This window comes from Eublepharis macularius, chromosome 5, assembly GCF_028583425.1.
Source record: "Eublepharis macularius isolate TG4126 chromosome 5, MPM_Emac_v1.0, whole genome shotgun sequence".
In the NCBI taxonomy this organism is placed as follows: Eukaryota; Metazoa; Chordata; class Lepidosauria; order Squamata; family Eublepharidae; genus Eublepharis; species Eublepharis macularius.
This window is the reverse complement of record NC_072794.1, coordinates 159,951,484-159,966,505: the sequence shown is the minus strand read 5'-3', so window position 1 is coordinate 159,966,505 and position 15,022 is coordinate 159,951,484.

The window sequence follows — 15,022 nt, the reverse complement described above, 5'->3', positions numbered from 1 at the left end:
ATCGCTTCTGGGGAAAACCAGACATGTCATCAACTATCTAAGAATTACCAGAAACTTTACGGTTTTACCATAGAGCTTCTGGCGATTCCTAGAGAGGAGTGACATCACATTCAGTTTTCTTGGAAGTGATGACATGCTATTCAAAATGGCTGCCCAATGTTCTTGCCTGCTCCCCCCGCCCCCAGTCTCCTGCTCATTGCCAGGATTGGGAACTCTGTTCCTTTGGGTGTTTCCCCATAGTGGTGGGGGTGAGGTGAAGCAGGCTGCATCATGGAGAGAAGAGAGGTTTTGGCTCTCTGTTCGACAGCAGAATTAACATCTGCTAAAGCTATATGAAGGCTTCTGATCACAGGATCCTCTCAGTGAGATCTAGGACAAGGGCTTCATTCCCATGACAATCGTTTTGTTCGAATAAAAACAACAGACATCTCAAGATCACATACAGGTACCCCAACCAAGTGCTCCAAACAGTGTCAGTACATGGAGGATGATTGCATTTCACAGGCAATATCCTGCAGAGCTCACATCGCATAGATTCTCATATTAATGCACTCTTTTGGGGTGGAGTGAGCCAAGGGACCTGGCTGATTGCAGGGTCCTCATAGTTTCAAGATATATTCTGAAGAAAACCTTTTCTCCCCTTTGCAATCAGATCAGGATTACCTGTGAAGGCCCTATTCGTCAGGAGCAGAGATGGGCACAAACTGGGAAAATGGTGGTTTGTTGCGGGTTGTGGTTTGTCGTGTTTCACGAACCACAAACAGACATGAAATTGCCCGGTTCACGAATCAGTTCATTTGGTTCATGAACACGCCACTTCTGGGGCAGTAGAAGGTCTGCAGAAAGCCCATTCCTGCCCCCCTTGTTGCCTAGGAAAAACTGGTAGTCACAAGGCTGTCTGCAGTGACAAACCAAAAAATGAACCAACATAAAAATCGCCACAGTTTGTCGCTGTTCGTCAGAAATGCCTTCTGACGAACGGCTTGTTTGCAAACTGAAAAACAGCCTAGTTCGTGATGAACTTTGGTTCCTATTTTGGTTTGTGCCCACTTCTAGTCAGGAGTTGTGCAAACCAGTCTCCAGATCAAAACTCTTTTAATTTACTGTGATGCATGGGCATGTGGAGCAGAGCTAAAAGTTGGCAGCCACATTGGCAAGGACAGAGTTTCTCCACATCTTGATTGCTAAGAAAGCTATGCCTGTGCATTCGTTCTGTTCTTCGAGCTTGTACAATTTGTGATTTGCCAAGTCAAAAACGTCCCATTAGGCCCTCAATTAACATGGCATTGCAGCTGGGGCGGGGGCAGGGGGATCAAGCACTAGCAGGCAGGAAAAAAAAAGCTTGGTGGGCTGCATCCCACTTAGGGTTGCCAGGTCCCCTTACCCTCCCAGCAGGGGTTGGGGGTGGCACATACCTTCTCAATCTTCTCTCTTGCACACAAACCACATGCATGTTTCCGGAGAGGCACAATGATATCACGTCCAGGAGTGGCATCACTGCGAAGGCCCCAGGAGCGCTCCCATGCTTTACACTTGGTCAAATTGAGGCCCAAAGGGGCTGAAGCATGGGAGCCCTCCCAGGGCCTTCGCGTCACTCCTGGGAGTCATGTCATCACTCTGCACTGGGAGCGCACCCAGGAAGCCAGTTCCTCCACCTTTTCCTCCTGCTGGCCAGGTTGGGGGGGGGCAGAGGTTGGGAGCGGGGAATCCACCCTCCTACCGGGGGAGCAGCAACCCTAATCCCACTCCATTTTATCCTCAAATTAAGGTGTGAAATTAATAAACTGGATTAAACAGCAGTTTAGGAAAATTAGCCGAATGGCATTTTTCTTGTGATAAATAAATTGTGATGTAGGCCCCAGAAACCTAATGAAAGGATTCCATATTTGGGCCACTAGCAGAGTCTATCATTTGGTAGAGGAAGCATGATTATAGGTGGTTGTGAGCTGGTTCTGATGGCTGGTGTGTGTGCAGGAGAAAATAAATCATACACTTGCTTTATATTTAGAAAAGAAGTAAGAGGTTTTTATTGTAGGAACTCCATACTAGGAAAGGAGGAGAGACAGATCCTAACTACCTATCTAAACTAAGGATGGGCATGGATGCTAGGACAAGGCCTGCATCCATGCTGCCAAGAGGGAGGGAAGAGAAGGAGAGAGGTGTTGCCTGGAACAAAGCCAGGACAAGAAGATAGTGAGAGGGAAGAAGTCAGGAGGAGGAAATCCTGAGAACAGCAATCTACATATCAAAGGACAGTCAGAGCGGTAAACAGTACACAGAGTGCCCTGACCTCTCTATCTTTCTAACTCTTTGGTTTGTCCCCCTCTGAAACCTGAAGAAAGGGACAACGCTGAATCCTCCTCTGCCAACATCTTGTTCCACCAAATCTTGCTTGCATGGGTTCCCTATCAAACTGCAAAAGGTGAACCAGCAGTGGGGTATATCTCCACCATAGCTCCAAACCATCTCTCAATTATCTTGGCTTGCCCACAAGCCTGTGCCAAGAGATGTTGCTCATTAATAACATCCTACTACGGCAGTCTGCATAGACATTCAAGGGATAATGATGCCCAGCACTGAGGGCGTTCCTTCCCTGGCTACTGAGGTCTGGTCAGTGAAAGGTATTTAGTTTGGTCAGAGAAAGGTATTTAGGTTTGACACCTCTCCCCATACTTTGATGCCTCAGGATGCTTTACCAATGTCATTTAACTTCAAATAAATAAAGCACATTAATCCTGCCAACCCTATCGAGGGCAGGGTGGATGTGATTTAAATCAAATAGATATAAATCATGATTTAAATCACAATTTAAATCACTAAGTAAGAATAGATTAAAATTATGGTTTTCTACGTAAAGACTCCTCATACTTAGCTTCTTGTACAGATTTATTCTACTCCAACAATCTTCTGTTCATTGAATTTTTTGAAACTTAGCACTTAAGAGGTAAGGGGTTGGTTCTGTGTACAAAGATTTGCAAAGGAACAATGGGATTAAGGTCCTTTTCTCAACTGTGTATGTTTATTTTATAACCTTTCTGCTGTGAAGAAGAGACATGATCTCTGCAGACACAAATTCACCGTTTTAAGAACTGTAAAACCAAGCATCTGTGAGAATATCGTCTAGATAGAAAATCTTACAGGATCCTCTGGAAAAGCATGACATCGTGAATGGATTAATGAAATTCGTTTACCAAAAAAAATAATAATTAAACATTGCATGAATATACAGCCTCATGCCACATAATTAAAAACTAATCCTCATTTCATGATGATAACTTTTGGACTATAATGTATCTTAAATAGAAAACTAACTTTAGATAGATTTTTCCTCAAAAAAAAATATCCAATTTAAGTTTTAAAAATCCAATTTAAATTTTAAAAAATCTATTTTTTTTAATCATTGATTTTTATCCATCCTGATCGAGAACCTGACCAATCTCAGTGAGACCAGACCTGTTAAAAAGAAGCACCTCTCCTTCATCCAATACCAATGTGAAGCTGAGAAAAGGTTCTTTTCCTTGGCTAGTTTAGTGGAAAAGAGCCAGAGCCCAATAGCACCTATAATATTAACATAATTAGGGTATGAGCTTTTGTGAACCACAGCATAAGCTGTGGCTCACAAGTCGACAGCTCATACCCTTCTACAGACAGACTAAAACTCCTACCCATCTTGATCTTCGCTAGTTCAGGAAGAGTCAACCCAAATCCGTGTTCATACCCAAAGAAACCAGCTATTCCCATATTAAGAATGGACACTCAGATATATTTGGTCTGAATATATACCTCAAAAATACCTGATCAGTATCTCTGTGTATATTCAGGTATCCGGGCCAGTATTCAGGATTCTTGGGAATATCAGTATCCAGGTAATATATATTTCTGGAAATATTCAGGAATGACTAGGGCAGGCATTTTAAGGATCCCAGTCCTGTTTCCCCCCTTTTAACAGTTTCCTCTGGCAACCAGAACACAGCTTTCGGCCAGTGCAAGTTTCACCTGGCCCAGAGACAGTAGCTTGTGGCTGCAATGAATCTCACCCAGCTAGCGGATGGTGTTTGCAGCCTATGCAAAGCTTGCCCGGCCTGAGGGTGGCAGCTCACGGACATGCAAGTCTCACCCACCCAGAGGATGGTAACTCATGGTCAGCACGAGTCTTCCCCGCCCCAGTGATGATGCCTGCAGATGGTGCAAGTCTCACCTGGCCTGGAGAAAGTGGCTCCTGGCTGGTGTGAGCCAGGTTTAGGGCCCAGCAGAGCTGCGAGTCTGGCTGGGTCTTTCTCCTTCCCTCCTGCCTTTGCGGGATAGGGCTCTTTTCAAAGGCCTTTTTAAAATTCCAGTCTGCACTCCTGCAAGTAGAATGGCCAGAGGCACCTTGTTCAGGAGCCTGTAGAATTGGACCCCTTGATCCAATTCACTTGAAACTTGGAAGGGATTCATTAGTGAACAGTCAGCTCTTGCTCCCCTGCAATTTGGTATCATTTGGTTGAAACATAGGCATTCAAGCCACTACCACCACCACAGTCCCTGTTAGGGAATAATGGAAGCCAAATAATTCCAGGATTCCAGAAAAACCCAACCCCCAAAACAGTACCAGGGGACCCAAATACTATGGATACCAATATTTAAATTAAATTCAATTAAATGTATGCCCCTCTCAACATCCAGATCTGAAAAATATCATTTTTTTTTTTGCAGGTGCATATTTCTGTCCCATATTGGCCCTATGAAAGGAAGAAACATGGGGACAGGGATTGCTTTAAAAAGCTTGGCAAGGTCCATTTTAAATAGTACCCCCACTGGCCAGGTTGCATGAGGCAGCCAAACACCACCCATCACTGTAGTTTCATGGCCATTTTCAAAACAGGGGTTTAGGCAAAAAAATGATTCATTGCCCAGTCAGGCAGAAACGAAGCTTCACCAGCATAAAAGAAGTGGAAGCCAGTGTGGTATAGTGGTTGTTGTTGTTGTTGTTGTTGTCGTTGTTGTTACATTTCTAGTAAGAGGGTGGGACTAGGATTTGGGACACGCAGGTTCGAATCCCCGCTCTGCCGTGGAAGTTTGCTGGGTGACCGTAGGTCATTCACACACTCTAAGCCTAACCTACCTCAAAGGGTGAGAATAAAACAGAAGAGAACAATGTAAGCTGCATTGGGAAGAAAGGTGGGGTATAAATGAAGTAAATAAATCAGTCATAGGTTGAGTAAGCCTGCATCCTTATTATTTTTATTGCCCTCAAGTTTCCCATCTAAACGGACCTCTTTCTATTTTCCTGATGAACTCTAAATCTAGCACGCATGCACGCAGCCAACAGCCTTCTTTGAAATCATGTATACCCCATATCTTCATTAGCTTGGGAACTAAATATTTGCTGCCATCCATCATGAATCTATTTTCCTCCTAGTTCCTTGCAAGACTGGCACCTAAAATGTTGATGTAGGGCCAAGCTACACATGACGAATGACACTTGAACGGCAAGTGGATTGAGTGGAGGGCAAGTGAACAGGGAGAAATACACTTGCTGTTCAAGTGTCATTCATCATGTGTAGCTTGGCCTGTAGTCTCCTAAAACTTTATTGCTGCTTCCAAGGAATTTCAAACATTCATCTAGCCCACATCACATAATTTAAATACAATGGATACAGAATACAGAGAGAATTATCTTGGTGTAACTATACCAGGAAGAAGAGATTTTTATAGGGCTCAGCAGTGTCCCCCCATACTCCTCCGTGCTCAGGCAAAACTTTGTACCAGGCTCTTTTAAAGAACTCCAGACCGTGCATATCGGAGCTTCAAAGCGATAGAGAAATGCCGTGATTTATGCTTGAAAATCTTCCCCGCTGAGAGTTCTTGCAGAGGTTCCCTCCATCTTCATTCAGCATATTATAAACTATTGTTCCAGCATTTCCAAAATACTCTATTAGAACAGTTCATGGCAAAAAATTATAGCATGTAGCAGAAATTGTAGCCTTTCCAACATCCAGTATAATTTCTCATTTTCTACACCATCAGAAAACATAACAAACATCTAAATAACACATTTGGAAAGCTTGACCTTTGCGGATTCTAGTAATATCAACGTCATGAACCTTTGCTTGAACTTGTGTTAATCAAACCAACTATTTTAAATCTTGCTTCATAGACAGAAACATTACCGGCGTACGGCAGCTGCTGGCCGTTAAATCATGGTAGATATGACAGTATTTATTTATTTCAAGTAATTCCTCAGATTTTACTTTTCAATGGTAACTTTCCTGCGTAAAAAAGGGGGACACCCCAAATCTACTCACAGTAAGACAATAAATTTAAACCGGATTTTAAAATCCCAGTCAGTTCCCTAGACCTAATGTTGAAATATCAGTATGCCTCTTCCATTTCTTAGACCATTTTAGTACACTTTCCTGGTAGCTTTTTCCTTCCCCCCTTTTTACAGATGTTGAGCCAAGCTTTCTTTAGTGGCACCAACATGCCATCACACCAGCCATCTCATTCTGGGCACTCTGACATCTGGCACTACCCTCTTTGAAACGATCCATCAGAGATCCCCAATGTGGTGTTGACAGGCACTACAGTGTCTGCCAATGTGTTTCCTATTGCTCACTTGCTTCTTCTCTCCGTATCTGTCCTCCAAAGCAAAGAGCATATCCTGTCTTTCCTCTACCTCCGTGGAACAGTAAGTGCTTTAGAAGAGACTGGGAGCGATCACTTTTGTGTACACAGGGAGCTCCTGCTTGGAAACAATTCCATCATAAGACAATGCTTGTCTTAGAGCCGCTTAATGTTTTGTGGAACTTCCTAACATTTGTGATTGACTTAAACCCCACAGTTGCCATTTTGGGCTTGATCCCACCAGAAAGGCGACCATCTTGTTCTGGTACACCCAGGGGTCATTTCATAGAAAAAGAGCTGGAGGAACTCATTAGCATAACTCATTAGCATAACTCATTAGCATATGCCACACCCCTTGCCATCACCGGAAGTGTGTCATTAGTATAACTTATTTGCCTATGACACCCCCCCTGACATCACCTATCCTGGCTGTTTTGGACCCAATCCTGGCCATTCAGGCCCGAAATTGGGCCCAAAATGGCAAAAGGGGGCTGAAAATTGCTGAAAAGGGACCCAATATAGTCAGGATCCGGCAGCTGAGGAGTGGGAGAGTGATCTGCCACCCATCAGAAGCCCAAGCTGAGCCGTTTCAGCCCCAATCCAGGCCAAAATGGGCCCAAAATGGCTGAGAGTCAGGTGGGCGGGGCCACCTGACATGTGACCTCTTTGGAGAACTGCCAGAACTGCATTCTTGTTCATTCCCCCTCAAAATGAGCCCTGGGTACACCCTTCCTGTTCTCAGAATTGCAAAAGTGCCTACAGGTTCAACTAAGTTGAAGGCTCAACTTACATAGTTCTAGTTCCTGCTCAAGTTCTATTTTGGTGTGTTTCCTCTTGACTGGGCCTTCCAATAAAGTTTTCCCCTTGATACAGGTGGACAGTGCTTTAATTCCTACCTGATGTAAACTTTTCTTCTTTCCCCCCCTGCTTGCTTCCAGTTCCTCTCAGTTCTCAAGTCACTAAGCCACTAAGACCACTTTCATTTACCTACAGCCTCTCTTGCAAGCAGGGAGCTTGATGTTGGGAAATTCCTGGAGTTTATGGGAGTGGAGCCTGGAGAGGGTGGGGTTGGGAGAGAGAATGGATCTCAGCAGGTTATAATGACAGAGTCCACCCTCTAAAACAGCCATTTTCTCCAGGGGAACTGATCTCTGTAACCTGGATATCAGCTGTAACTCCAGGAGATCTCCAGCCACCACCTAGAGGCTGGCCGCCTTACTTGCGAATATCTTCTACGTCCTCCTATGTTTTTGAATCATTTTTGCTTTCTCAAGCTTTTTTAGGTAAACAGACAGACAGATAGTAGGCAGAAATATGTATTTTTACAAACGTGCCATTCATCACCACATTCAGCAGGGATATAGTACAATTTCTGAATGGGTATGCAATAATCAAGAAAGAGTGGGGTGAAATTTGCCAAGCCCTGTGCCTTCTCTGTGGCATTGGCTACAGTTTTTCCTCTAGGCAATTCAGAAATTGATCTGAACGAATTAGAACAACTTTACTAGTAATCAAGGCATGGGGGTTCATTTCTAAGCTTGTTAATATCTATGTGGATATCCCTAGTGGAAGGGGAAGTTACATCTATCACCAATGTGACTTGCTCGACTCTCTCCAGTAATTCTTTTTCAGTTGCATTCTCCAGCTAAGCAGCAATCAGGATTCCCTCTCTTTTCTTTTCTTGCACCATACTTTGCTCTAACGAAATGAGCTTACTCTGTCTCTTGACTCACATATGAATTCACATTGCAGATCTGGATGTGTTACCTTGCTATCTTGACCACACATTGCTTGCCTTTGCACTGGAAAAAATCTGGCTGGAACAACATGTTCGTCTCTATCTCCCCCAATTCTTTCTCACAGTTCTTGTTGAGCCAGGTCTGTTCTCCCAGCCAACAGCAGAAAGTGGCATACTTAGCATAAAGGGATTCTGCTGTTCTTTCTCATCCTTGCTGGTAGCATATGAGTGGATTGCAAAGAAACAGGAAGAGCAATTGCACTGGACTGCTTGATGAAATGCAAACTATTTACATTTCTGCATGTTTGGTCTCGATTGTGTTGTGCCCCAGCTACGGTAATGGTTGGAAGTTTCATGATCGAAGTAGGTCTGTGTCTGTACAGTGCAAAGAAGGGAGCTCTCCTAGGAACGGTAAGGGTGCTGCCTTGAGTTACATAGTGGAATGGCAGGGGATACATGGAATACATTGAATAGTTGTGGTCAACAGTGCCCTGGGCAATGCTATCAGTGCAGCTTCAAAAGACACCAACTCATTTGCATGTACCAATGAAGCAAAGGGAAAGCAGGACATGGAAGCCTCACAAGAAATTCATAATCGTCTATAACAATTTGTCTAAGAAACCAATTTAATGCACCTTCCCTTACTCAAAGAGTTGAGAAGACAATCCAGTAAAAGAAAAGATAATCAGGCACACAAGCTCTGCTCTGATTTAATAATGGGATTTCTTTTTTTGGTGGGCGGGCAGCAAGGTGCAGGAGGGAAGGTGTGGAAGGGAAGGCAGTATGGTATCATCCAATCTCGTCAGATCACAGAAGTCAAGAAGGATTGGTTCTTGGATGGGAGACCACCAAAGAAGACTGCAGAAGAAGGCAATGGCAAACTACCTCTGCTTCTCACTTGCCTTGAAAGGTCTTTGTTGAGGTTGCCATAAGTTGCTTGTGACTTGAGGGCACATGCGTATGTATGTAAGAGCCTGTAGTAACTATAAGACTGTCATGATCTGGCTGTGCCAAGAAGGCCTAGCAAGGCCTCAGAAGCCTGTTAGCAGTGGGAGTAGGGCTGCCTACAATTCCCAGGAGCCCCTGGGCCATTTTGGCACCCTTTTTGGCCAGTCAAAACACAGGGGGCTGGTGCTATATAAGTCTGGGAGGGGAAAAGCCTATGTTCTTCCTCCCAGGGAGCAGGCCAGAGGAGGTTTCTGCTAGGGGGAGAGGTCCTCATCCAGGTAGGGTGAGAAGACAGGCCTGGCAGACAGAGGGACAATGAGTTCAGTCACGCTAGGGCCTTTTGTTTATTTTGCTTTCACCTGTCTACTGTTGCTAATGCACCTTGCTTGCTTGTTTGTTTGATATTAACGGACCTCCTTGTAAATAAACTATTTTGTTTGTTGTTACTTTGCTGGGTCCTCATGCCTGTTTATTGGCCAAGCTATGGAGGTCAGAAGGGTGGGAGGGTACTCTGGGCCTTCCCAAGGGACCCTAAATCCCAAAGTGGTGGCAGCTAATGGTGGCTCACCCTACCTGAGGCATGACAAAGACTAACGAAAGTTGTGGTAGGGTATGAGCTTTCGTGAGTCACAGAAGAAGTGAGCTGTATCTCATAAAAGCTCAAACCCTACCACAACTTTTGTTAGTCTTATAGGTGCTACTGGACTCTTGCTCTTTTCTACTGCTATAGACATGCTAACACAGCTGCCCATCTTGATCTATATGTATGTAAATAGAGTACATTCGAAAAGAGGTACCTTGGACAGCTCCAGTGCTCAAACTCACTGCAGCTTTCTTCGAATTATGAAAGTTTTATGTGAATTTTAAGCCAAAAAGAACTTCTCTCCAAATTTTTCATGCAGAATAAATTATGCAAATTAACTAAATGGCCCTATACATGCATTGTTTTGCTTAATGAAATCTGTTTCCTTAATAGAGCTTTAAAAAACGTAGACCTTTTTCTGTATAGCAGAAGAACAGAAAAGCAATGAAACCCCACCCGTAACTACTAGCGGCATCTTATCCAAACAGCTGTCCGCACACATCCACAATCTTCTCTGTCACATTCCTTTTTTTTTTTTAAAGGAAGAAAATAAATGGTTCTCGAGATGCCAAGCACAATATTATAAAACCTCGACTGCATCTGTTGACTCGGTAAATGTTTCTTATTGTGACAGAGGATCAGGCAGAATGTTGATCGTGCCCATCAGCCAGACTGCCCCAACACTCTTTTCTTCCAGACAGGTACAACTCTGCTTGCAAATGACTCGACACATGTATCAGCTGTATATCATTAACTTCGCCAATCTGGAGCTAGGATTTCAAAGGATTATTATTTTGCTCCTAGACAACACGCCTGTTTCTGATGTTTCCGTGTCACCGAGCAATGAAAAAAAAAGTTACTTTTTTTTTTGCACCTATCCAAAGACATTTATCTTTCACACCCTGCCTTGTGCCATATGTTGGAAGCCAAGTCAGTGAAGGATTTAGCTGTCAGTCTCTGAAGGCACTACAGGACTGATTCCAAGTCTTTCGAGCTTCGGATCTGAAAAGTATGACATTTCACTTCAGCTTCTGTCAGCACTATCTGCAGTGTATCACTGGTGCACTGCTGAAAATATTCTTGATCGGCAGCTCATATGCACTGGATACAATGTTCATTAATCTTTTGCTTTCAAAGAGGGCAGCTGAACTCTTACGTGCAAAACTCGAAAACGCTCAGCCAGCATTTGCGAGCGGTTTCTTAAAGTGGCAGGATAAAGGGGGCAGTAATTCTTACGGAGATCTTAAAGCACACGCCAGAATTCATCACAATGGATTCCTGCTCTGTTCACTTAGTGTAGTACAGTAGGTAGTAGTAATAATGCAGTAGTTAGTAGTAGTTAGTGTAGTGCAATAGTACAGAGTGGTGCAGGGCCTGACCTGAGCAGGCACCAGGAAAGGTACCAATAATAAATAATAGCTTGGCCCAGAGCCTGGCAGCAGCCCTAGAACTTGAAGGGGTAGATCCCTATCCCACCACACACAAAGAAAAGTCAAGCTCCAATGCACTCTATCAAAATGCCAACAGCAACTGTCTCTCCCGCTTCACTCTCTGCAAACTAAGCCAGAGCTGGGAGCCCCCCTCCCCCCAGCTCTTTGCTCCCTTGTAACAAATTTGGAGCTCCACACTTGAAAGGAAGACCTGCCTATCAAGCTAAATTGGGCTTAGATTGAGGTTTCCAGGGCAACAGCAGGAGTTCAGACAAAGTTCAGGCAATCTCTGCCTAAGTTGCCAAGGGAATTGATAGCAGGTGCCAGACTGTCTGGCTTGACGAACAGCAACGAACAAGGCTTGTTTAGAATGGGGCCTCATGAACAGCTTGTTTGCAAACAGCAGATTGGGCTCTTCATGGCTTTTTTAAGTTCATATTGCTGTTTGTGCCCATCTCTAGTTTTGTACCTCCCAGATGCACACAAGCTCTGTTCTGTTTCTTTAAGCTTGATAGGCAGGTCTTCCTTTCAAGTGTGGAGCTCCAAATTTGTTACAACAAGGGAGCAAAGAGCAGGGGGGAGAGGGGCTCTCAGCTCTGACTTAGTTTGCAGAGAGTGCAGAGGGAGAGACAGTTGCTGTTGGCATTTTGATGTTCGTGAACAGGGCCATGTTCGTGGTTGTTTGTGAGTCCCTGTTTGTGGATGGCAATGAACATCATTTGTGGATGGCAATGAACAACATTTGTGGATGGCAATGAACATGGCATCATGTTCATTTTTTTTCTGTTCGTGCTCATCCCATGAGCAATACAAAGCAATACCCCCATCTCATGTGCAATACAAAGTTCTCATGTTATCCTTCAACAAATGTGACCTTGTCCTATATCTTGAGGGTTCGTATATGTGTTTCCTTTGTGCTGGTTCAATTCCAAACAAGGTAAAATATTTGTAATATCTAGGACTGGCTCACTCGCACATACTTATTGTGTCAGGGATTTATGGACAGGGTCTGCAGTAAAGACAAGAGGGTTTAACACTTCCTCCTTCCACTTTCTGTGTCCCAAAAGTGCCCCATAGTGATCTGTCTAGGATATTTTTGCATCTGCCCATCAAGAAGGTATACATGGTTCTCCAGATTTCACTGTTTCTTCAGAACAGGTAGACAGAGAGAGAGAGAGACTGGCCAAAGGTCACCCATCTATCTTCATGGTGGAGTGGACACTTGAACCTGGGTCTTCCAAACTGTCAGTCAATGCTCTAGCATCTATACCACACCCTCACCAGCCCTGTTCACAAGTTACATTGAATGTGCGTATAATCCGTGTACATTCAACACATGTAACAGATGAATGTGTGACAAAAACCATGCATTTATCCACATCCCGGTCCTTGGTTTCAACATGTGTTGGCTCTTTCTAACAAACAGAAGTACGTGTATACATGCAGGATATATGTGTGTTCGTTGCAACATGCAAACAGAGTTTCTATGTTGCCTGCAAGCTGCTTGCCTGCTTCCCCCGAGAGGGCAATTAGGAGCTTTGCAGGGCTGCCTGTAGTGGAAAAAATAATGCAGCAGGAAGATTTCACCTTCCTCTTACGCCATGTCCCTAGTCCCAGTCTGAATTCGACCCCTGCAGAAGCTATTTAGCAAGTAAAAGAACAACTACCTGGAGATCCAATGAGAGATCTGTGAGCGAATTGTCTAATTTGGTCCGTTGTGCTTTGGATTGAGAGTTTTTCCCCTTACCTCCCCATCTGAAGGTGTTCGTTTTGTTATGTAATTCCACTGAAATCCCCAAGAAGCCTGTTCAAAAATAGCCTTGCTGACAACACTGGGAACATGCCAGAATAAATGTAGCGAGAGATCACACTTCACTGTGCCTGTAACAGTTTGTTCTCGTTTTGTTATTAATTCCATCTCTTCTTTATTATGCAGAGAATAAATAGCTACATCCCAAATCGAACAGAAATCAATAACAACAATAATAAACAGCTCAGTATACCAAACCTGTATGAAAACTAAGACCAGAGATCATACAGAGATTCCCAGGGATGGCTGCCACACTCTGATGTTGGAATATGCAACATCCCTGCTATTATATTTTAGTGAATATTTGGACGCTGCTAAAAATTACCTTGCACATCTGGGGCATCGACAAATCAGATATGTGGTTTTCGTAAGTGTGGGCTTTCCAACGTATCTGCTTTATTGCACATATTATTAAACAGCCTAATTGGATCAGAATAAAAGTTCATCCAGTCCAAGGATCCTGTTTTCTACAGTGGTCAACTAGAACCCTTTGGAATGCCCTCAAGTAGAGCCGGAAGAAACAGCTTGTTTTGCTGTTGTCCATTAGAGACTGGAATTTACAGGGGTCATTTCATAGAAAAAGAGCTGGAGGAACTTATTAGCATAACTCACTAGCATAACTCATCAGCATAGCTCATTAGCATATGCCACACCCCTTGCCAGCACCGGAAGTATGTCATTAGCATGCCTGATTTGCATATGCCACACCCCCTGACATCACCTATCATGGCTGTTTTGGACCCAAACCTGGCCATTCAGGGCCAAAAAGGGGCTGAAAAGGGGCCCAAAATGGTCAGGATTGGGCCACTGCTGAGCAGGAGAGTTATCCACCACCCGTCAGAGGCCTGATCTGGGCTGTTTTGGCCCCAATCCAGGCCAAAACAGGCCCCAAATGGCTGAGAGTCAGGTGGGCAGGGCCACCTGTCATGTGACCTCTTTGGGGAACTGCCGGAACTGCGTTCCTGCACGTTCCCCCTTGAAATGAGCCTTGGGCATTTAGAAGGACACTGTTTCTGAATATGGAGGTTCCATTTATCCATCATTGCTCATCATCACCATTTTTAATACCTCTCCTCCATCAATAATCGATTGCACTTTCTGTCCTTAAATAGACTTGAACACCACTCATATGCACATTTTTTTAGAACTTTGAGTTCACCTTAAATTGCATAAAATCATATGGAACATGCCTTCTATCAATTTGTCTGTCCATTTACTTATCTATCAGTGCAATCCTAAGCAGAGTTACTCTAGTCTAAGCCCAGTGATTTCAACAGGCGTGGACTGGAACAACTCTGCTTAGGACAGCACTGCATCTGTCAGTCTAGGTTCTATGTTTATTTTTAGGAAATCCTTTTGCAAGACACTCTCCCAAGCTGTAAATATCGTATTGCACTATTTATTCAGTGTCTTATGTTGCCAGACTACATTATTGCATATTGTGTGGTCTGCCTTGAGTCACAGTGGGAAAGGTGGGCTATAAATAAAGTAAATAAATACACTTTTTTTGCTTCAGGAACTTGAACTTGCTGTTCTAAATTGGAAGGTGTTTGCGAAAGAAAGTAAAGTTCTCACAGAATGCAAAAATTTGCTGACAATGAGTCTCATCTGATCTGTCTAAATCTGTCTGCAGTTACTGCACACCGTATCTTCAGACTGTACCTGTAATGGCCACAACTGTTTTCATTTTTGTTCAAATAATTATTTTTGTCCTCGAAGAATGGAGGATCCACACGGGACCTACTGACGGGAGGAGGTCAGAATTGGCCACGCATGATTTGATTCCACGACACAAAACAAGCTGCTTTGTTTGCCATGTCAAACGTTGAAGCTTCACTTATCTGCACCTAAGCCACATTCAGTGAAGCAGAACCAAAGTGCTTATGGGAAAGCCGCTTACTCAGACA